This window comes from Anastrepha obliqua, chromosome 3, assembly GCF_027943255.1.
Source record: "Anastrepha obliqua isolate idAnaObli1 chromosome 3, idAnaObli1_1.0, whole genome shotgun sequence".
Lineage (NCBI taxonomy): Eukaryota > Metazoa > Arthropoda > Insecta > Diptera > Tephritidae > Anastrepha > Anastrepha obliqua.
Genome location: NC_072894.1, coordinates 78,610,111 through 78,632,511, shown reverse-complemented (window position 1 = coordinate 78,632,511; position 22,401 = coordinate 78,610,111). Strand labels below are relative to the sequence as shown.

The following is a 22,401-nucleotide window of genomic DNA, read 5'->3' as shown; positions in this document are numbered from 1 at the left end:
TCCACAAAAGTTAAAAACTAAAATTTGCAAAAGCGCCGCCTTCGCTGGTACGGTCATGGTATTGTATGAGAAGGTCACGCAGTGAAGCAACTTGGAGGAGTGTAGAAGAGGGCCAAGCAGACCACAAAAAATATGGAAAAATACCATAAAAAGCGGCATGCAATGCAGAAGTGTGAGCGAAGAAACGACTCGTGCTAGGCAAAAGAAGACTTGATATGGAATCGCTGCGTATACTGCCTGGAACAATTGTCCTTGTCTCCATCAAGAATTACCCAAAATGAACAAATGGGCCATCTAACATCACAAGCTATACATATAATATAAATAGATTCAAGCGAGTGAATCAGCGCACTTTCTTAAGTTTGTTTGGATTAGTTAGTTTAACTTACGGCCTGTCAGTGATAAGAAAGATAAGAGCAGCTAAGCTAATAAGGTAGTTTCCTTTGTTTATTACCATATTTTTTTAACAGAAATTTAAATTATTATTAATATTTTTGTTTTCGTTAAGTAATATAGCTTCAAATAGTATTTATACGTATTTTACAAAATTTCTCTCATTTTCATTTATTTTATGCATTTTTACATAAGAATTAGTCATTTATTGTTTTTATCGGCAAACCATCAGATACTTAATTTGGAATACTTTTAGATAGCAAAAAAAAAGCATTCGCGTAATTCCCACCTACGCGTAATATGAAAAATGCTCCAAATACAAGCCGATATATAATATATTCGCAGATAATTGATTGGTCAAATAAAACACATATGGAATCGCAATATGAAAACTAAGAAAAAACATTAATAGACACACACATGCACATGTACATATACGTATGCAATTTATGCAAACATATTTGAAACCATTCACTTAAGCGGTTTCATATTAACAATTCACAACTCACAATTCGCAATCGACATAAACAACGCTAACCGCTAGCTGGCTGGTTGGCTGCCTAACTCGAACGGTAGTTGCGACAACTTTTCATAAACCGTAAAACTGGAATTGTAGTGTTAATAAAATGAAAACAAGTGTAGACGCCGACGTTTGGCACAAATGCCAAAGCAAAAATAGCAAACGAATGTCATAACAACCTGGCAAACAAAAATAAAAGGAAGAAGAAGATTAAGTGCAGTTAAAAAAAGTATTCAACCAATAAAAACCTAGTTAAAATTTTAATTGTGGCTCATTTTAATGCAAGAAACGTTAACTGCTTCGCAAAGCCACACCAACAACTGACACAAAATATAACCAGAAAGCTTTAAAAGTTAAGACACAAAAAATTCAATTAAAAATAGTGACCACAATGAAAAAAAATGCGGCTTGAATTTTTATTTTATTAATATTTTCCGTTTGCCATCCCGCATAGCTTTGAATGTTTCTTCTGGTTTCAGCGGTTGCTGCTGCTCGCGGTGCACAATCTCCAGCTTAAGCGAACGTAGCCAGTTTATCGAGTGTAAAAATAGCAACAGGAAATTAAAATTTGATAAATAGCGGAGAATAAGTATCAGTGGTTCGCCAGCAGCATTGAGAGTAGCAGTGGAGGCAAACGCAGCAGCTACTTATGACAACGCATCATCCATTTAGCTTATAACAAAGGGTCTTTCAAAAGACGACACGGGATGTTGTTTTAAAATATTATTAAAGATTAAAGAATATTTCAGGTTTCACTATTTTTGTTCTAAATATGGCTGTTAACAATTATATGTGAAAAATTACATCATCACAAATGTCCACCATGAGCACTAAAGGTCTACAGGTAAAATCCGATTCATGAATGTCTAACTGTTGAGAACGTCGAGATATCGATGTTGAAGGCAACAATTTGCGTTACAGCAGCAATATGCTCAAAATACCGTCCAATTTTTGGTTTGTCAATCCTTTTTCTATTCTCAACAGAACCAATTTCTTGAAATTGTTTCAATAACCTTTGAATTACCGATTCATTCGAACGATTATTTCCACAAAAAAAATGCCGAATTTGGAGATATGTTGCTCTTAAAGATCATCCATTTTCATGATAAAATTCAATAATTTTAACGCGTTGCCTTATCGTTAAAATTGCACATCTGTCTATCCGACAAATGTTAAAGATGGCATAAAAAAGGCACCGTCTAGGAATTTTTCACTTCTGACATCTAGGCGTCACTTTTGAAAGACCCTTATACACTTATACATACATACAGTTATTCTCGTATATGGGCTTACTTCCTAGATGTGTGTATGTATGAATGCAATGTATTTAAAACTCTGCAAAGTTAAAACTTTGTGTAAGAAAACTTTGGATCAATGTTGCCTGCTTTGTTTCGTCTGAAAGTCTGGCTCCATTTGCATCTTGTTGTAGGGCTTTTCACTGAAATGTCCACTATAATAAGAAAATTTAAATGAGCCCATTAATTCATAATAAAATATGCAGCAAAAACGCAACTTTAACATTCGGCAGCTGTTGTTTATAAATTGCATCAGAAAAATTAGCGATGCGCCGACAACTTTTATTTGCGCATCGCCAACGCAAGGGCTACCATTAAAAGCATAATTCACATAAGTCACAGTTTAAAAAGTTGCATTTGGGACCGGGTGAAAATATGATATTTGATTGCAAAGCAACACACATTTGGAAGTCATCCATGATGTGACCAAAAATCGTACGGCTATATTTTTTGTTAATTTATTATAAAAATAAGGTTCATATTCCAGTACCAAAATTTTTAAAAATTTAGAACAATTCAGCAAAACTTCAATTTTTTTCATTAATCATCATTTTCCGTACCGCCAAGATTTTTTTTGCCTTGTTCACTCCACTCGGGAGCATAGGGCCTCGACAAGACTCAGTCTTGCGTTGGTTTCGTTAATCTATTTGCTTTCTGAGAGGGTAGGTGATTAGCCTGCCGCTACCAGTTCTAAGTAGTGGGAATGTCCACATGTCGTTGCTTACTAACAACGCCTTCTTACTGCTTGAAGCGCCATCTGTGTGTGAAATTTTTCTGGCAGAAGGATCACACAGATGATTGAGGACTTCGCTAAATGCGGTGTGTCTGCGCCACTGATGCAATGTGTAACTGTGTCTTTTTCTTTATTTTTTTGCTTGTTTTAGCAGCCACAATGCAAGTAATACCCTGACTTTTTGTGCGGCAGTAAGGATTGGAAGGATAAGCTGTTTTTGGGACCGATACAGTGTAAAATGGAAAAGGCCATTCAGAAATGTGAATAAAATCATGGAAATTATGGAGAGGAAACAGCATAAAGATTATTCAGTGTTTGTTGGTACTGAAAGTGGATCATCCACTATGAGCTGCTCCCATCGAGCCAAACACTCAATTCAATTCGGCCCTCTACTGTCAACAACTAACCGGATGAAAGAAGTCGATCGATATGCATATGTATAATTGTGTATACAATATGAATACACATATATATATCTATAAGTACATCTGTACATACAGTCAGCGTCAAAATAATGTATATACCGCATATTGATAAGATTTAACTATTTTTTTAATTATTTTGTAATTTCAACTTTTTTTTGGAAAAATATAGTTCATACTACAAGAACTACTATATACAGCAAAGTTTCGAGTTTTGTAGGAAATTTGTGAAAATTCGGGTATACAGGGTGCGCCATCTTTTATGTCGGTATGTAAACGCTGAATAACTTTGTCATTTACCAATCGATCGATTTCAACATACATGTTTTCGATACGTCAATTCAGTACAATTTCAACCATGAATCGCTTTACACCGAAACAATCGAGATCAACGCTGTAAAACCTGAAATGCTTGAAAAGGTGATGGCAAACGCAGAAAAAAGATCGCAGTTTGTGATTGCTAATAAAAGTGGCCACTTGATTGGTATTGTATTCAAATTATAGTTTTAATAAATTGTAAATAACCAAACCAAATAAAAATACCTCACTTATACAAATCAGTTGTTTTTTTTTTTTCAAAGTTATTCAATGCTTTCATACCGACATAAAATATGGTGCGCCCTGTATAATTTTATAGTTCATTGAATTTCGGTATAATAAAGTGCAAGTTTCAAGTAGATCACAAAGACACTGATTCTTGAGAATTTTTTTCAGATTTTTTTATTTGGAAAAAACTGCGAACACCATCAGCAGTAGTTGTAGTATCAACTGTATTTTTATAAAAAATAAATGGTATTGCAAAATAAATAAATAGTAAAACTTATCAATATGTGGTGTATATTTTATTGTGATGCTGACTGTATATACATACATTTAGATAAAATATTTTAAACTTAGAGAATTGATGGCTTTAGCGACGTCACAGCTTGTGCGTCACAGCTATTTACTTACGTGTATGATATACAGCAACATCTTGCCAAAAAAAATGTATACATACGCACATATATTTGCAAGCATACATAAATTATATGTAGCACCAAAATGCTAAGATTTTCCATTGCTTATAAACATATTTATCGCATCGCAAATAGTGTGCCATACACACATACATAATTATTTATGTTTTGGAAATTTCGGACTTCCTTCATCCTCGTAATTACTTACACACATACACGTATATGAACATCTACATTTAAATTCGTCCATTCAAGCACGCATTTTGTGATTATAGTTGAGTTTTACTTTGAAACATACCTGAAAAAAAATAAAAAATAATCAATTTTACAGTTTTCACTTTTTGATAGAAGAAAACTATTAAAAATACTTGTACAGTGACTCACAGTAATAATGGAAAAGGATGAAATTAAATTAAGTTATCTTAGAAAACCAACGAAATTCTATGTCAAATGTAGTATGGAGACATAACAACCCCTATCCCCATCAACTACACTGAACTGAAATACTTAATTTTTGTTCGTATTTTTGTTTTCATTTGCGAACACCTGACAACGCAGTGTTGTTGACAATTCAATGAATTGTTATTCTCGTTTATAAATTTATTTGCATTTAATTTTGATTGAAATATTTTTAATATGATTGTAAAAACAATTAAAAACACGTGTGTAACTAAATATGAATTGAAGAGAAGCTTAGAAGAAAATATTTTATAATCTGCCAATGTGTTGTTCAGGAACGTCTCTCTATTTTTTTTTTTTCTAAATTAGCTTCATTCATTAACGTAATTTCCGCCAAGAACAACACAATCATTCCAGCTTCACTCGTAACATTACAATACCACTTTTGTAGATCGATTTATCTTTTGCCTCAAAATAGGTCACAATTTCAGCGATAACCTCTTCATTCGAGGGAAATTTCTCAGCGGCGATCAGTTTTTCCCACTAGTCGCTGGGAGCCAAATCGGGTGAATACGGTGGATGTGGGAGCAATACAAAGTTGATTTCATGTAGTTTTTATTGCGGTGCGTTGTCTTGATGAAACAAAATGATGAGCAAACGCGGCATCCACTTTGAAAGGAGCTATCTCATACCACGTTTGAGGTCTGCAAACCATTGTTTTATTGTTGTTTCTGATGGTGCGGAGTCCCCATAACAGTTTTCAAACCATTGCTTAGGACCGGGACTTTTGAGCCTATGTGTTATTGTGTTATTAGAATTATGATAAATTTTGCCATCCGAAGCAAAATTGTATAGTAACATAGGCTGCTGCGACATACATACATACGTATGGCGAAAAGATTTCAGAAGAGTGGTCAACATCAGGCTGTTAATCGGCTCTCAGCTATTTTGAAGGAATCAGCTGTTAGTCGTGTCAATCGTGTTACTTCGTTGCCGCCTGAACAACGACTGATTGGATGAGTGTGTGCTGCCGAGTACTGGGTGGACTGCTTACACTCCCAATTTTGTTTTTCATTTTAGCGGATACTTAGAACCTGATAGATTATCCTTGGTTATGACATAGCTGACGGAGGCTCGAATGAAATGCAAATAAAATGTCTAAAGTGAGGTTAGTTTAATGCAAATAAGAATAAGTCAACAAGTGCGATAAGTACGTGTCGCATTCACCGATTTCCTTATAAGCAAGCCCCTGTCATCTCACTTGTTCCTAGCGGTTTGATGTTGGCAACAGCTTTGCATTCATCATTTGTATACTACACGCGGTAAAACAAACTCATAAAATAACTGATTTGCATTTCCTTTTTTTAGAAACAAGAAAAACATACAAAGTATTTACAGAATTCAGCATGCCTGAGGGTTGTGCTCACTCCAAATATGTAAAATTTGCTTATTCACATACATACATACACGGAAATGAACCACTCAGTCCATTTGCGAAGCTAGGACGCGAAATATACTCCCATCGCTTTAGTTCCTGGAACGGTTGGACCACTCACTTCTGCTACGGCGCTGCGCCTTCTGCTTCGGTGCACACAATATGAGCTCATATCGGGTGAATCTTATTCTCAAGTGTGAACAGCGGCATTAATTGTTCACCATTGGATTGAAATATATCCCAATCGAAAGTTGTATGTGTCTAAAAAAACTACCCGTTATATGCCATAAGAGCATTTCAATAAAAAATTGTTTGTGGTGCAACAGTTTGAAAGCTCGAGTGATCAAATTGCCAATCAAATAAAATTGTATTAGAAGCAAGAAGTATATTGCCACAGTAAAACATAAATTTTAACAGTTTAATAGCAGGTAAGGTGTTTTAGCTGAAATTGTCATATTTGCCTTTAAACTTTTATGGTCAATGACTAAAATACTACTTACTTGAAGCGCAGCAGAAAAAAAATGCTATAACCATAAACGCGAATAATTGCATAATAACTCAGATGAATTTCAAATACTTCGTAGGAACGAGGACAAGCAAGAATTTACCGAATAAGTAGCCTACCAAGAATAAGGAAAAACATCACTATAAAATCCAAAACCAAGGAGAGCAACAAAAGGCGAAGAGGAATTGGTTGGTTGCCGAAAAAGCAATAAAAACTTTATTAGCAAATACATAAATATTTTAACTTTAACACTTCCACCGAAGAGAAGTTGTAAAATATTCTAAATTCGGGTCGCTACAAAGTTAGAAAATAAAATCGAATAATCGACCATCTGCTAAGTAAGTTTGTTCGCAACCCACTGTGTGCCAGACTAAGACTTAGTTTGAATTGTGGGTCATGCATCCACGCACCACAACAATAACAACAGCCACAATTTGAACCAGCAAGTTGTGCGGCATCGTAATTTTCTCTTGAAATTGTAAAATTTTCATTAAATTTTGCATATAGCGCTGAATAACATAATTTACATAAGCAAGCGCAGCAGCTGAAGTGGAAAAGGGAAAGGCATAGGATATGAGGAGTAGCCAAAAGCGGGGAAATATAGGGATAGAGCGTGGAGAGATACGTTAAGAAAAGGGCTATGAAGAAGCGCAACACAGGCATCAGTAGCACACCAACAGCTGCACCCAATCGCATTTGCTTGCTTCCCGTCGGGGCTGACAAACAACAGACATTTTCATTGCTTTCCCGCCAGGCGTGGGAAATGGGGCAAATTCTTGAACGGCACACAAATAAACATATGAAATCATAATACTCGTATTACACCAAAACAGCAAAAAAACACTCAAACATTGAATGAACACACGATACTGCCAGTTGGTTCCGCCACATTCCGGTTGACACAAATTTCTTTTCTTTTTTTATTGTTGAAAATTATGAAAATCTACCAGTTAAATGCCTTCCAGCCAAATTGCCTGTCGGCTATACTATGTAGATACATACACACACATATGTAGCTGAGCTAGCAAGTCGGACAGGCTAGGCGGTCTGTTTGTCAGTCGGTCGGAACGAGTGAGTAAATGTTTGCCACCGCTCCAACTCCATATCAATCGTTCACAAAATTCAATGCAAGAAAAACCAACGACATAACCGACTACCCCATTTTGGTAGTCGTCAGCTGTCGCCAGCAAGCAAGCGCGCCAAACGACAACAGTTTCGAGCTTCTCCATCACAATTACACAACAACTGAACTTTAACATTGGCTGGTAGCATTACGTTCGCATGCAGATGACTCGCTTAGCCATTAACATAAATACATACCTATGTATGTATGTATACACACTTGCATGCACTTATTGGTTGGTCGACAGCTACAAAGCACTGAGTGACTTTATGTCACTTGCTACACAACGAAAACATTTCTCACTAAAAACATAAGGTACCTTGTACCAAATTTAACCTTTGAGCACAGATTTATTCAGAATTTCTGATTTGATTTTGGAACGGATTTAACTTGTCGTTTAATTGGACTTAATTTGCGCGGTATAGAGGCATTCGATTTAGAGTAAGAAATCATTTAATTGAGCGATAACTTGAATTAGAAATGTAACTTAAATCGAAATTTTCAAACTAACTGAAATGAAAAAAAGGTAGTGTATTCAAGGAAATCACAAGAGCCAAATTGTTAATGATAAATTTTGTTTTAGTGTGATAAGCAAATTAAAATACGCAACTGAGGCGAAACAAGTTCGATTTTAATTTTTGAAGTGAAACTTCTTTTGTCTCGAAGGATGAAACGCTGTGAGGAGTAAAACCATAGCGTTTCATCGATATGTGACGCTACGCCAGCGCCATCTGTTAAAAGCGTGGCGTGGATGAAACGCTGTGAGGAGTAAAACTACGCTAAACTACGTAAAACTCACGCTATGCCAGCGCCATCTGTTAAAAGACTGGCGTGGCGTGTCGTCTTATCGAATGTAATTTGTAAATATGACATTTGATTGATGGCCGCCGTAGCCGAGTGGGTTGGTGCGTGATCACCATTCGGAATTCACAGAGAGGTCGTTGGTTCGAATCTCGGTGAAAGCAAAATTAATGAAAACATTTTTCTAATAGCGGTCGCCCCTCGGCAGGCAATGGCAAACCTCCGAGTGTATTTCTGCCATGAAAAAAATCTGCTCATAAACATATCATAAAACAAATTGAAATAAATGTATAAAAAAAAAAAAAAAAAAAATTTTCTTGTGATTCGAACCAAGGATTTCGGATCGGAAGCCCACATTGCTAGCCGCTGGGCTATCGCGCTGTGCTGTCGCCGCAAAATAATGTATCATAAATCTGTTTACCATACCAAAGACCATACACTTTGCGAACGCATTTCGGTGGAAACAGTTGACAGTTATCCCAAACACAATATTATTAGTAACGCGAGACGCGTCATAGAGTGTGTGTGTAGTTTTGAGCAAATCTTACAAACATATTTTGTTTTGTTGATTGATTTCTGTTAAATATGGCATCAAATCAACAAAAACGGAAACCGAAAACAGGTGCTGAACGGCAACGTGAGTATTTGGAGCGTAAAAAATTAAGAGCTACTGTTGAACACCGTGACAGTGAATCCTCCGGTTGTACGATAAGTGATAATTTGTAGTACCAACAACAAGATGCGGAACTACCATTGATGCAGTATTTCATCGATACCTTGATAGATTAGAATGTAGATCATTTTTTACGTATTTCAGTTACCATAAAGCCCTTGTTTCATTTTTGGAAAACGAATCCAATAATGATAATGACAATGCCGAGAACCAAATGTAATTGAGTACAATAAATTCATTTCTTTTTATATTAAAATAAATAAATAATTCTGTTTAATAAAATTCCATTCCATGCTTTCCATGACTTCTGCATGCATTATATTGAAATAATAGTTAAATTATTGATTTGTTGATAAAAGAAGTTTCACTTCAATCGTGCGGGTTCCGTGAACTACCACACACTTTCTTTTTTCTTTTTTTTTCAAAATTAAGAAAATCGGCTACGTACGATCGCCAATGCGATAACAAAAATTTTGAAAAAAATAAAATTAAAATCGGTCCATTAGTCTTCGAGAAATCGTTGACACCGTATCAAAAAAGTCGTTTCGAGAAAAACGCGTTTGAAATAAAGCATCGTATCGTAAGCGCTACGGGGCCGAACCGACGGCCGCTCACTTAAGTGCGCATAGAAATTAAAATTTTTCTTGAGTAGTTATACTAACAATTTATGCAAAAAAAATCGATTTTTTTGAATTTTCCTCCTTAACATCTCTACAACTTTTTTTAAGGATTGTAAGGATTTTAAAATAACTTGTGAACTCACTCTAAAAAACTGCCTACACAGGTGGTCACAGCAAAGCACAGTGATATTTTGCATCATTTCGATCATTTAATTTTTTTTTTTATTTGTAAAAACATAGGATAGGCATAAGTTAATAAGCCTGTCAAGACAAATTTGTCAAAAGCTTGCCTTTATACATTTATACATACATTACCTTAACCCAATACAAGGCAGCCCATAGCCGCGCGAGGCCGACAGTAATCGTGTTTTTCACACAGGCATGATGGACAATTCACACGTACGCGAAAGCGAAGTGTGACCGCACATCTCTGCTTGATTTCACTTAAAACAACACTAGCACGTGCGTGTAATTTATGCAGACAAACAACATTTGATGATTCTCGGGAGTTCGTGTTTCTTTTTTCTTGAAAAATTATTCAAAGCCGCAATAAGGTAACGCGACATTACTTATCCAGCCATATGGATTTGGAAAAATACAAATATAATGAAAATAAAAAGTTGCTTCATCAAATGAACGCCAAAATTGGCAATAACTTCTTAAAACAGCCACATCACCTTGAAAAAATTGTGATGAACGCCAAACATTGAAAGCTTCTCACGTTGTTGCGCTTTCACTGGCAAGGAAATGTTGAAAAATTAATTTCAGGATATTTTTAAATCTTCTGCTTGGTTGGCGCGATATCCGCTTACGCGATTTTGGCCGAGTTTAACAAAGCACGCCAGTCGTTTACTTCTCGTACTAACCGGCGCCAGCTGGACACACCAGATGAAGCCAAGTCCATGTCCAAGGATGTTTTTAAATACTTTGGCCAAATTGGCGAAGATATGGTTTTGCTTGTAGAACAGATTCCACTATCAGCCAAAACTAGAAGATGTGGCATTCCCTTTGGCGACGGGTGAAGAATTTTGGAAACAAATTTGCGGAGAAAAATGCAAACTGGAATATATAAACTTTAATCTATGTTTAACTCCACGTGTAGTTGTGAAAACGCCTTTTCTATATTACAAATTATTAAAAGCAAACATAGGAATATTTTAACACACACGAATTCACGAAGATGTGATGCGGATTAGCCTTGACAAAACGAAAATAAATACCGATGAAATTTGTATAATTGTTTAAAGTTTGAACTTAAGTTACAAGTTGGCAGCGCAATATTTTTAGAGGGCACAATTCGACAGCGGCAACGCTTCTTCGCCACCTGGACAAGCATCAAATATTTTTGTGTGCTCGCGTTCGGTTTTGCCCAACACTGCCTTAACCGAATAAATGTAACGAACAGACCCAATAAAAATCTACAAAAACTTTAAATTCTAATTAGTTAAACTTTTTTATTTAATAATGTTTCTGAAATGTAAATTTCTTGTTCAAAACTTTAATACAAAAATTAATTTTGCATAAATAAATAAATTTTGTTTTTGATTTCCTCCATTCGAGGTATCTTTCACTTAAATTTTAAAATTATTTAAAAATTAAAATTATTTAATATTTCCCTATTGACTAAATTGGTATTTTTTCCAAGCATACAATTTTTTACAAACGTAACTTTTTTTATAAAAATTATAATTTTGCTTTTTTTAAATAATCATGCCCAATTGATCAATCCAATACCATCTAGCTTCGTTTGGAATTTCGCCTTTTAAATGTAGTTTGATTATTATGAAGTCTGCCAAATATTCTAATCCATTTGCTTAAAGTGAGACGATTTTGTTTTCTTTGAAAAACATCACTGACTTCTGCATACATTTCGATTTGGTTGAAGTAAGTTTTTATGCGTAGGGACACCATTTTTTTCCTTCACGCAAAGTTTTTAATTCTATATTTTTGGAGCTGAAATCGGTTGCGTTTTTCTTTAATAAAACGGAATAAAAAAAAATTACGCTGGAAGTCTTCCGAAGGACAACGCTGTCTGACTCTTTTCGCCCACTTTCGGTTATATTTAATACACAAAAACCACATAACTCAAAGTGCACTCAATTCGTACAAAATGTCAGAAAATTCGAACGATATTATTCAATTGTGCGAAATTCTTTTTATATAGAAGAAAATGCATAACACCGTCAGCAAAAAAAAATTATCAATATCCAATACGAATTTTGAGCCATTTTAAACTTGCACATTATTATACGAAAATGATTTTTTTTAATTCTGAACAACAAGTTGGACATGACTCAAAGAAATATTTTTCATGTGACCTAACTGCATATCTATTTTTTTAATACCATTATCAAAATGCAACTTTTTCCTCAATCAAAATTGAGATACATGAAGATAAATAATTTAGAAAAAAGTGGGCGCTCTATTGGATATATGTTTTGGATATGAACGAAATCGGTCTGTAAATACGATTTGTGAAATATTCCTACTACAGCGCCACTCGGAGGGTATACTTTTTGTAAATCGTATTTTTATCTCTTGTAGCCAATACCAAACACAATTCTCAAAAATATATCGACTTCAGCGCCACCTAGCGGATCCATACAAATAAATTTTGGGGCGAACTCACAATAACTAACCAAAGCCACATTGTCGTCGAACGAACAGTGTTCTGACGACAAATGAAGCCACGTCATGGCTAAAGTAAGTCGGGTGGATTTTAATTCGCGTTTTGAAACAAACAGGGACAAATTTCATGCAAATTAGAAAACAGTCTTATTATAAAAATCTAAATAAATTCTTCTGAAAAGAGAATCGTGCTAGTTAAGTTAATGCTAATTGAGCTCCGTGCACAACACCCTCTGAATCAATGGAGACGCAACTACTTGTAAACGTTCTACCTACACCGCCCGAAACTATGAGAATGAAATGTGCTGGAAGTGCTGCTCCAAAACTAGGTCGAGAATTAATTCGATCTTATGGTACATAGGCAGAATCACAAGGTGGAGAGTATTGCTAGGAAATTCGTTTTCTTAGAAGATCTCAGAGTGAAAAAGCCCTTCCGGAACTATAAGTTCACACGATCAAGGTAACAATATTATGTTTTAGGGAATGTTTAATTTAAGCGAACCGCGCACGTGGGAACCGGTCCATATTTTTTTCTTATGTTGGTAGGACTGTAAGAGCCGCATCTATCACTATTTATCCGTTTTGAAGTGTTTGAGAGATGCTGTAGGTCGCAAGCGGCCGGAAATGCGGCCAAACAATGCGCCATCGCACCGAGCCCAAATTGTGCTGGATTATTTGACCAAACACCAAGTAAATACCATCGTGCAAGCACCGTATTCACCTGATATAGCCCCGTGCGACTTCTTTTTGTTTCCCAAGTTGAAGTTACCACTTCGTGGAAGAAGATTTCAGTCGATAGAGGAGATCAAAGAGAATGCGACGAAGGAGCCGAAGGCCATCCCATCGTCGGCCTACCAGGGGTGCATGGAGGACTGAGTTAAACGTTGGCAAATGTGTGTTGCTTCAGAGGGGTCATATTTTGAAGGAGATAAAATAAATTTGCCTGAAATTTAACTCTGTTTTGTTTTATTTAAACATTAACGTGATGGAACCTACCGTTTTGCAACAAAGCGTACTCACTTTCTTCGTCCACTTTGAAATATTTCTTTTTTTAAGGAATCGATACGATATCGTGGTGTTTCTAACACAACCCAAAAACTGTCATCTGAAATGAACGTCAAAAGAACGCAAGTGTATAGATATAATATCGCCACAAATATAGGGGTCCTAGTAGGTAAGATTGTTACTAGGCACAATGCGGAATAGTAAAGGTCCTTTTGCAATGAGTAAAATCTGCATGAATGAGAGGAAATCTGAATGTGTAGGTGCCTACACAGCGAAGCCCCGCTTTTGTGAAGGTGTCTAACATTTTTGATGATCTTACATGGGAGAACTGGTTTCAGGTTTCTTGAAGCCATATATTCATTCACCATCGTGAGCCAAGATGTATATATGCATCTATAGGAGGAACCAACTTTGATTAATTTCCCAGGATGAATCAGGAGAACTATGTTTAGTCTTTACAATTCTCTCACGTTTCGCTGTCTAGTTTCAAAGCCAATTACTGCTTCGCCTGTCCAAACTTGCCAGTATGTTTCCCATACGACTGGAAAGTGTTTTAATAAAGTTCGCAGTCGTGCACACATACATACATACCAACTGATACTGAACTGCTGGGTGCTTCACATTTAGCCCGCAGAAATCGAGAGGGTTATCATTGAATTCATTAAATTTTTTTCATTGGTTATGATGATTAATAACTTCACACGAGACTCAAATTGTTGGAATTTCAATGTGCGTGTGCGTGTATGGGAAAAATATATGTTACAACACGCCACTTCCGCTGTGTATTTGCATCCGAAAATACTCGTATATTAAAATATTACAGATGCTAAATTGGAAAAAATTCAAAAAAAAGAAGACGAAAAAGAAACAATAATAATGCATCAACAAAATGAATTACAAATTTCAAAGATAAAAATTAATTAATGCTAATTAAAAAGCGTAAAGCGAAACGAAAACGAGAATTTTATTTGGAATGTGGCTGCGCAAGCGGTCTGTAGGGAGAACAAATTTGAGAGGGGCGTTGGAGGTTGAAGAAAACAAATGTTGGCACATAATATTATATTAACAACAGTAAATGAGGTAAAACAAATGGCTTCAAAAAGTTTCCAAGTTCGTCTCCTTGTTTCATTTAACAAAGCCGCACATTTGTATTTGTACTAGCCAACTCGAATGAGCAATGGGCTAGCCGACAAGGTGAAACAAACAAAATCCCGCTTGGAGCTCTGAAACAATTGGAAGGTTAAGTGAGGAACGAGCAAGAGGGTGCTGATTTTGAAAGTTAAATAAATTTGCTCCAAAAATTAGCAATGGAATTTTTTCAAACAAGTTAACGCAATTTGTTTTCCTACTCGCTCGGGCATAGGCTTTCACACCATCTGTCAAGTCTGTTTGTATATACAATTAGGCTTGACTCGCTGGAGGGTGTCAGTCAAAGTGTTTCAGTAAAGCAAATCTAATAGCAAACAAAGTTTTTTGCATGTCATGCCGGGCAGAGAAAGAGTTAACGGCTGATATAAATGTATAGCCTTCAAAACAAACTCATTGGACTTATAAATAAATAATAATAAAAAATAATAACAATAAATATTACTTTAAAATTCGCAGATTTTGTTTCGTATAAAATCTGCAGAAATGTTGGCCAATAACTTGAAAGTGGGGAATTGATTTTTTTTTTCAATTGGCTTCAATGCCTGTATTATAATTGCCCATGTATGAGTACATAATTCAAAGTACTATCGTTTGTAGTCTTCAACCTTTTGTCATATCTCTGATAATTCGTTGTATAACTTGCAAAGAATAAAGCCCATTTTTGAATTCTCCAGTTTGCTATACACCGTATGCCCGAAAAAGCAATCCGCATTGACCAAAACGAGTGAATGTCAGTGAGAGAGTTACGTCTGGTGAATATCCAGTTTCGTTTCAGTTTTGTTAGCCGATCTAAGCATTGGGCTTACATGGGGGGCTAAGCATTGTCTAATGAAAAATAACACCACTCGCGCATATTCTGGTTGCTTCTATTACGAATAAGTCAAAATCTAGTATATTCCTTGATAACCCCAGAATATTAAATATAAAATAACAACAGTATGCTGACAAAAACATGGGCATTGCTTCTTTGGATTACCCTTCGCCCGATTATCACTCGTAGTGTAGCTGAGCATCACTTGCATTCGTATTAAGATGTCAAAAATTTAGTGGATTCGTGGAAAACCTAAAAAGCAAGAGTATATTTAAATACATACATACGCACATATAATACAAAATCATACGTCATTGGGTCTGTAAATAAAACTCGGTGCCTACCGAATTTAGTATCTCCACCCTTGCTTTTGCTGTACTTTGCTTTGTCTGAATTAACGAAAAAAAATTAAACGCCTGAGGTAGATATTAAATTGTCTAACCGGCTGTTTAATAGGCGACCCAAACACGTATTGGGATAAGATTTACAAAGAAAAGTAAACATTCAACGACAACAACAAAACAAAACAAAAAGGTAAAACCGCTGTACGATCGTATTTTGCGAGAATTTCATAACACGTTTAGAAGATATCTGTCTCCTTCATTCGGTGCGTGTGTACATGGAAGGGCAACTGGTAGTAACTGTAGACCGGCACGAATACAGAATGTTAAGTGCGCGAACGAATAGAGATTGTTCGTGGCTGCTTTCGACTTTGTGCAAATTCGCATAAAGTGTTTGTTAATTTTTATTTTTATTTTTTTGCTTAGTTGTTTTCTTGCTTGTGGCAGCTCCGCTTTCTGTTCATATATTCGTGCGTTGCTTTGATGTGTGATTGCTGCTTAGATAATAACTACTTTAAATAAATAAAGGTGGTTATATAAGAAATAAAAGTGTGACAATAACAAATAAGATAGTGAAATAAAAACTTAAATGAAATAAATCTTAACTTTATGGCTTTTCAATTTTTGATACAATTTTTTTCTCATGCATACTTACTTTAGGTATTAATAATTTTTTTTATTTATATGATTTCTTTTAATTGCGCAATTTTGTTTGCTTCTACATAGTTTTTATTTATTTTTCATTTAATAAATCAACAAAAAGTAGAAGCTGTGACAATAACAAATAATGTAATGAAAATAATAAATTTAATAAAATTAAAAATAATGCAATCGAATAATGTAAAAATAAAGTGAATTATTTTAATTTGCAAAATTTTTCATTCTATTTAATTTTTTGTTTTTTGTGGCCACAACAAATAAGGTAGTGAAAATAAGAAATTTAGTTTAATTCAATATAAAATAATAGATTTAATTTGATGAAACATTAAATTGAATTTTTTGACTTTTCCAGTTTTTTATTTATTTTTATTTTATCTTTTTGTGGCAACAAAAAATAAAATAGTGACAAATATGTTTTCAATGTAACGGAATTAATTTCCTTGGCTTTTCTGATTTTTCCATTTATTTTCTTTAGTTTTTATTTCTGATAAATTTTTGTGTCCCATTTTTTTAGTTTTATTTTTTTAATTTTAATTTTATTTAAATCTTTCTTTGTATTAGTTACATATATATTTTTTATTTAATTAATCAAATACGACAAAAACAAATAACATAGTGAGACGAAAATAAATGAAATTTAATTTAAAATAAAACTTAACTTCCTGAATTTTCTATTTTTTGCTTTTATTTATTATGGCTTTTTTATTTGATTTTATTATTATTATTTACGGCGGCCGCCGTAGCCGAATGGGTTGGTGCGAGACTACCATTTGGAATTCACAGAGAGAACGTATGTAGGTTCGAATCTCGGTGAAACACCAAAATTAAGAAACAGTTTTTTCTAATAGCGGTCGTCCCTCGGCACCAATAGCAAACCTCCGAGTGTATTTTTGCCATGAAAAAGCTCCTCATAAATATATCTGCCGTTCGGAGTCGGCTTGAAACTGTAGGTCCATCCATTTGTGGGCCAACATCAAGACCAACATAGGAGGAGGAGCTCAGCCAAACACCCAAAAAGGGTGTACGCGCCAAATATATATATATATATACTTATTTATTTAAATATGATTAAAATTATAAATTAAAATGTTTCCAGCACTAGGCACCAGGGCTATCGGCTATTTAATTTAAAGTTTTTTATTTTAATTTTTTTTTTTTGTGTTTTATGTATTTCAATATTTAATTCTTTTTTATTTGTGCGTTTTTTATTTTATTTGTTTATTTATGTATTGATTTGGTTTTTTTGGTTTTGGTTTGTTGGTATGCTATTTTTTGTTAAATTTTTTATTTATATTTAGTGCAAGTAATACAATACATTTTATATTAAATTTAATGCTGCGGATTTTCCATTCTTGACTGTTTTTCTTCTTTGATTTTTTAATAATTTATTTCGTTAATTTTATTTTTTCCCTTGTTAATTTAAATGCTTTGTTTTTCATTTATTGCTATATTTCACTTCTTTTCAGCAAAGAAAAAATAGAGAACTCATATTAATTTATAAAAATTATTATTAACTTATAAATTTAAATGGAAATTTTATTTAGTTTATGATATGTAATTTATTTTATAAAATCTTTTTTTTGGTTGCAAAATTAAACTTACTTTACCTTGTCTAATTTTTTTATAACATTTAATGATTTTTTTACCTTTTATTTCAGTTATTCCAATTTTTTAAATTGTCGATCTTTTAAATATTAAGTTTTAGTTCACAACTTCGTTCTTTTAATTTCAATTTTACCAACTTGAATACTTTAATTTTCAACTTTTACAGTTTTCTTGAAATCTTGTTCACGGTACAGCCAGTGTTATGGAATTTTAATTTATTGCCAATTAAAATACCGAGGTACTTAATTCTAATTACTTCACCATTTTTTTTGTGTTGAAATCTTCTTCACTGATTGTTAGCAAGGCGCAATCGACAAACAGTCTCATTTTGCAATATCTGACTGACTGGCCTAATATCGTTGATGTAGGTTTTGAATAGAATCGGCACTAGTACTGAACCCTGTGGTAGCCCACTATTTACCAGTTTTTCCTCTAACACAGTTTTATCAATCACCGTTTGTTGCTTTCTGTTTGTCAGAAAACTCTTGAACCATTTCAGCTCAATTTTTCTCACGCGAATTTGATCTAACCTGCATACCATTAGCTTGCGATCAACGCTTTCAAATGCTTATTTTAGGTTCGTAAACACCGCCAGTATTACTTTTTTACACCTCAGATCTTCTTTCCATTGAGAAATAACCCAGTTAAAAGTTTTTTCACAGGAATTAATAGTTCGAACTGACTGTTCTCTCTCGGAACGGCCCGGATTTATATCCGGCCAAGGACTGTCACTTCAGCAGCATTCCCCATGTATGTACGGGGAATGTTTATGCTGCTACAATAACAACAATCGACAATTATTTAGCGCGGAATAAATCATAATCCATTCATTTATAAGAAAATAACAGATTAAACCAACTCCAAAAAAAAATTATCTAAATATAATTTGGACACATTTTAAGAAGAGATCCGAACGAAATCCCCGGTCATGCGATTGATTGGAACTCCCAAGGTAGCCGACGCAGGGGCGGACCATCACTAACCTGGAGAAGAACCTTAGAAACGGAAATAGCAAGGACAAACAAAAGTTGGAAGGAACTAAAGTGGCTGGCGTTCGACAGAAGCGTATAGAGGAAGCTTGTTGTGGGCCTTTGTGCCCTGGCGGAACCATAGGAACTTATATTAACATAATTTATAATGAATAAAATTTTTTTTGTAACTTTTCGATTTGATAATTTAAAATTTTTATTATTTTTTTTATTTTAACCTTATAATTTACTATACCTACTTATTTTACTTTTACCCTTTTTATACTTTCAATTTTTAAGCAACTTAAATTTTTTTACGTAATTTTTCTTATAATGAATAAGATTTATTTTTTAAAATACAAGTTATTTTGATAAAATTTTAAGTTTTTTTTTGTTATAACTTTTCGATTTGATAATTTAAAATTTTTATTATTTTTTTATTTTAACCTTATAATTTTCTATGCCTCCATATTTTACTTGTAAGCCCTTTCTATACTTTCAATTTTTAAGCAACTTTAATTTTTTTTTATAATTTTTCTTTTTATTTTAAATCTAATTTTATTTTGCAAAAATTTACTTCACTTCTTATGGTTCGGCTTTCGAAAAAAAAAATTCATTGTTATTCTTTAAAATTTGAGTACAGAAACATTTATTATACATCAGTTTTTTGTCGGTTTTTTTTTTGTCTGGCCTTTGCTGTGCTTCAGCTAATTTGAATTTTTTTAAATTTTCAGTCTTCTTTTTGTTGCAAAATTTGTTGCGTAAATATTATTCTTGCAATTTTCTTTTTACTTATATTAATACCTTTATATTTGCGTTTTATATTTTGTTAGTGATATCATCACTTAAGAGTGACCTGTTGACGGCACTGTTTTCGGTTGGAGCTTGACAAAATTGTACGAAAAGCGAAATAAATTAATTTTTTCGCACTAACAAGCTATACTCGTACATGTGTACGTAGGTGCATACGTAGATATAAAGGTAAAAGTATATGTGCGCATACATATATACGTTTGTCTGGTCAAGGTTAATTTGAGTTAACATAAAAACAGTTTTTTTTAGCCTAGAATTTAGTCTACGAAGTTTTTGCCACCTTTATATACAATTTGCCGCAAGCCAATCTTGAAGAAGCGTGTTAGCAAAGGAAATGGAAGAAAAAGGGAGCGGAACAAAGTAAAAATCTAATTTTTTTAGAGATTCATTATTCTTCTTCTTGGAAGGCTGAATAACCATCACTCAAGCGACCTTGACCCGTGTTTAACAAATCGCGCCATTCGTTTGCTTTTCAGGCTTGTTAACGTCTCATGAAAAAGGGAGAAGGGTTTGTTTAATGCCGGAATGCACTCCAAATTATCGCCGTTGATTCACATACATACTAATTTTGTTTGTCCTTTGCTTCATATTTAGATAATACTGAATTCATGTCGCATTTGTTAATGTCAACAGTATTATTATCACCAGAGTGTGCAATATAAAATTAGTCTTGACTGCCTTCAAGTGAATAATTAATCGATAGTAGATCTATTAGTTTAAAGCCACACTAATACATATATGACGTGACGGAACGACCCGGATTTATATCCAGCCAGAAACTGTCGCCCTAATAGAATTAACCAAACAATTAGTGACAATATTTATGCTGTTGACCGCTATTAGAAAAAAATTTTAGTGTTTCATGCACGGAGATTCGAACCTACGCACTTCGGAAAGGTAATTACGCGCCAACCCATTCGGCTACGGCGACTTGGCAATAAATATGATTAGTATGAAGAAAATCCTTTCCACACAGAAATATTGTATTTCAAAACAATCTCTCTTCCCAGACTTTGAAAATTTTTGTAAACCAATTAGCCCAAATTTACGTCTTGCATATTAAATTACAATTTTCTACACCTCAAGATGACTTTCATATTTTTCAGAAATTTTGATCCGGCTGCCAGTTACTATAGTCCGGTATTCCATTTGCTATACAACGGGTGGAACAAGGTAAGGATCCCAGCTGGAAGCAAGCGCGATATATAATATTAAATTTGGCTTCTGTTTTGCGAACAGGTAACAACCAAGCGATCTGATGACTTTCTTGCTGTCTGATGCAGCTGCTTTAGGGTACTCAAACAGTTTCAGTCCAAAGACTCATTCTTTGATTCTGGTAGCAATGAAAGTTTTTTCGATGTTTCAGACCAAAATTTGGCCGATTTTAATGCAAAATTCAGGAAACAGAATAAATGGGATGGTCCAATACTGGGATGGTGTACTTGCTAGGATACTCTTGAGACAATGCGGAATAAGCCGACGTGCGCATTGTTACAGTAGACTATATTCCGACGAAATAAAACACAACAAAAAACTCTCTAAACCGAATGAAGGTCGTATAGTATTTTTTTACAGAAGCGAGTGATGCTGCATTAGAAAGATAAGACTTCGCGCTAAAGTAAAATTTAAACAGAAATAAGCTTGTAAAGTTCTGTTCCGATCATTCTTGAGACTACCTTTCTAATGAGCAGTTCGCAGTGGTCTTATGATGATCCTACGACCGAAATATCAACCTGAATGGCATAAATTCAAGTTCTAATCTGATGTTTTCCTAATATTCGACGAAAAGAAAATTCGCATAAGACTTTCGGCTTGTGTAGGAAATTTACTGAACCAAAAAGTTGTTATAAAACGTAAACATCGTCGCATCGGATTTTTGGCTCACAAACTACTTTGCCATACAAGTTTGAGTGAAAAATAAAGCTTAAAATACCAAATTGTGTTTACGCTAAAACTGTCGGCGCCATGAAATTGTGTGGAATTTTTCTCTTCAGCTTGTTTCATATGTTAATGACATGGCTAACGCGCCAAATCCATTGAAATATGCGCATACGAGTATCAGTCGGCGCGTTCAAGCACCGGAAATTTGCGTACGGCGGAACAAAGCAAAGTGAAGATGAAAAAAAGTGAAAGTAGCTGAAATATCTGAAGAGGAGTATAAGTTCAACTGGCGGGCAAAAAAGTGTTGAAATTAAGTACGGAAGGGAAAAAAGTGGAAAAAAGTTAAGAGTTTGTAGGCATCGCCAAAGGGAGAAGTGAAGTGAAAATTTAAATCGAGTACGGACCACAGAAGTCAAAGCGTTCAATGCAAACCTGACAAAGTCTACTTTTTGCATAACAAACTTAGAAAAATTGAGCAAAATAAAACTGACTTTGAAAGCGACTGCTAAAACGATGACACAATGGAAATGAGCAAACAAACCAGTATGAAGCGTCGTAGTGGTAGAGACTGGAAATGTGCATTCATACTCATACATATATGAGTATCTAGGTGACATTGTATAAAATATGAACTTAGGCATATATGCAATACGAGCTCGATAAGC

The 22,401-nt window shown here is 34.4% G+C and overlaps 1 protein-coding gene and 1 long non-coding RNA gene across 3 annotated transcripts in view; one reads left to right on the top strand and one right to left on the bottom strand.

The window, feature by feature from the left end:
* LOC129242814 (mucin-5AC-like) overlaps positions 1 to 22,401 on the bottom strand; it is a 166,868-nt gene that overhangs the window by 129,277 nt on the left and 15,190 nt on the right. The window lies entirely within an intron of this gene.
* Positions 367 to 21,181, top strand: LOC129242816 (uncharacterized). Its single transcript, XR_008582219.1, has 3 exons — positions 367 to 433; positions 20,962 to 21,028; positions 21,095 to 21,181. It is a non-coding gene; the product is annotated as an uncharacterized LOC129242816 (long non-coding RNA).